The sequence below is a fragment of the Fukomys damarensis genome, unplaced genomic scaffold (genome assembly GCF_012274545.1).
Source record: "Fukomys damarensis isolate Sample0158 unplaced genomic scaffold, DMR_v1.0_HiC HiC_scaffold_1, whole genome shotgun sequence".
In the NCBI taxonomy this organism is placed as follows: domain Eukaryota; kingdom Metazoa; phylum Chordata; class Mammalia; order Rodentia; family Bathyergidae; genus Fukomys; species Fukomys damarensis.
Genome location: NW_022900913.1, coordinates 3,100,636 through 3,102,934, shown reverse-complemented (window position 1 = coordinate 3,102,934; position 2,299 = coordinate 3,100,636). Strand labels below are relative to the sequence as shown.

Genomic DNA, 2,299 nt, shown 5'->3' with positions numbered 1-2,299 from the left:
CGGCCCAACTGTAATAGATTTTAAAAATTCAAACATGCAGGTGGGAGGCTGAGGCAGGAGGATCGCTGTAAGTTCGATACCAGCCTGGGCTACATAGTGAGTTCCAGGTCAGTCTCAAACACATAGTGAGACCCTGTCTCAAAAAGGCAAAAAAAAAAAAAAAAAAAAAAAAAAAAAAAAAAAAATTCAAACACGCATTATATAATCTGATCACCCTGCTACATACAGATTAGGAAAAACATTTCAAACATCTGAGCTCCAGGGACAAAGTGTGATTTTTCTCTCCTGAACTGTGTTGCAGGGCGAGTCTCAGGTGGGAATCTGGCCACAAGCCTAAGCTCAGCGCTCAGCATGGCTGCCTGGTGCTCCACAAGTTCTCCCTGGAGCCGCGAAGCTCAGAGCTGGTCAGGGGAGAGGAGGGCACAAGTAAGGTCAGGCCCGTTTCCACGGAGACAGGTCAGTCTGTGGAATCCTGTGCCATTGCCCAGGGCTGGAGTGGGATCAACTCTCCTTCCTCAGAGGATGCACCGTGATTTTCATGTTCGCAGAAATCCACAAAGGAGCGATGGGCCTGTTGGGGTGTGACAGCCCCTGCATGAGGGATGGAAGGAGGAGGCCCAGCCCGGCTGCCTGTGTGGGCAGTCACCGCATTGCAGCCCACGGTTAGAGCCCCAGCTCTGTGCTGCAGGGGAAGGTGCTGCTTGCATACAGGGAAAATGACACTGCTCCCATGGGGGATGGACACCTTGGTTAAAAGTGGACAGACCACTGATGTCTGTCCCTGCTGCCATGCAGAAATGGCCGTTTCAAATGGTTCTGTGTGAGATTATTTAAGGAAAAAAACTGAACCATGAAACAAGCAATTCTGAGAGCCTCATTCATTCAATTCTTTTATTCTTCTCTACAAGCAAGAATAAAAGCATGAAGTCTAAATAGAAAAAGAAAGGAAAGATAAAAAGGAAAAGAAAAAGGAAAATGTCCCTTTTCCATCACCCCTTCCGTCACCGCAGGTGAAGACTGAAGTCCTGAGGTCCTCTGTGCTCCATGCTGATCTGTACAGAGCCAGAGTGGAGCGGGAGTGAGGCTGGCTGTGGTCACTGTGCGTGAAGCCTCAGGGGAGGAGGCGCAAGCCAAGCACGTGTTAGCTGTCACTGTTCTTTGTTTTATTCTGTTAAAAAAAATCTGGTCGCAGCTTTGCAGTACAGGAGGCATCCAATAGGAAAGCAAGAATCCCACAATTTAGATAACTTAGAAGACAGCTCCAGGAAAAGCTGTCTTGGTTTGCAAGTGCAGAGGAGACCTGGATTTCCTGAATGGAGATAGGTAGGTAGAAGGCAGCAGGCTTGTCTCAAAAGTAAACGTGTGTGTGGCACTGGGGAAGCACTTTTGAATGTTTTGCCAGGCATCCACGGGCAGTCTCTCTGTGGGTCAAGACGTTGCCATTCATGTGATGTTATAACCTGGCAAACTTCACAGGTGCAAACAGGACAGTGACGTTATAATAATGTCACAGTTTTGTTTTGCTTTTGTTTCTGTGGTGCTGAGAACTGAATCTAGGGCCTCTGCACTAAACTACATCTCCAGCTCTTTACTTTTTGAGACAGGCTTTTGGCAAGTTACTAAAGTTGCCTGGACTGGGGTCAAACTTGCATTCCTTCTGACTTGCCCTCCCAGAGCACTGGAATCACCAGTGTGCCACCACTTTGGGATTTTTTTTTTAAAAAAACACCTTTTAGTTGGGAACTTTCAAAGAAACAGACAACAATCTAGGAGCTCTTGAAATAAGCACCCCATGTCGCCAGGTCTCCAAGTATAATCACATTTCACTCTTCTCTCCCCAACCCTGAATATCAGACTTTATATCATTTCTTTAAAACTTCACTATTCATCTCCAAAATTAAGTATTTCAAAAATATAGAGACAATTCATTATCATATCTAGAAATTCACAGTAACTCCATAATATCATAAAATGTCCAGGGTTCAGAATTCCACTTGCCTCACTTGCTTTTCTCATCTGAAATGAGATACATCTGTTGCATTAGCTGATGGCTCTTCAATGTCTCCCAATGTCTATGCTTTCTCTCGATTTTCTCTTTACTGTGAGTTCAGTTGTATGTCTGGTAGAGTCTCTCACACTCTCGATCTCTCTGGCTGCATTTCCAGGGCGCCTCCAAACATGTCTCTGTGACCCCTGAGGTTCTGCATCAGGCCAACTTAGATCCAGGGTGGGAACAACTTGATACATCTTTAGGTTAAATTACTCCATTTCGCTTTTTTTTTTTTTTTTTTTTTTTTGT

At 45.1% G+C, this 2,299-nt stretch overlaps 1 protein-coding gene across 1 annotated transcript in view; it reads right to left on the bottom strand.

The window, feature by feature from the left end:
- The window catches only part of Adamts16 (ADAM metallopeptidase with thrombospondin type 1 motif 16), a 124,125-nt gene that overhangs the window by 44,338 nt on the left and 77,488 nt on the right, over positions 1-2,299 (bottom strand). The window lies entirely within an intron of this gene.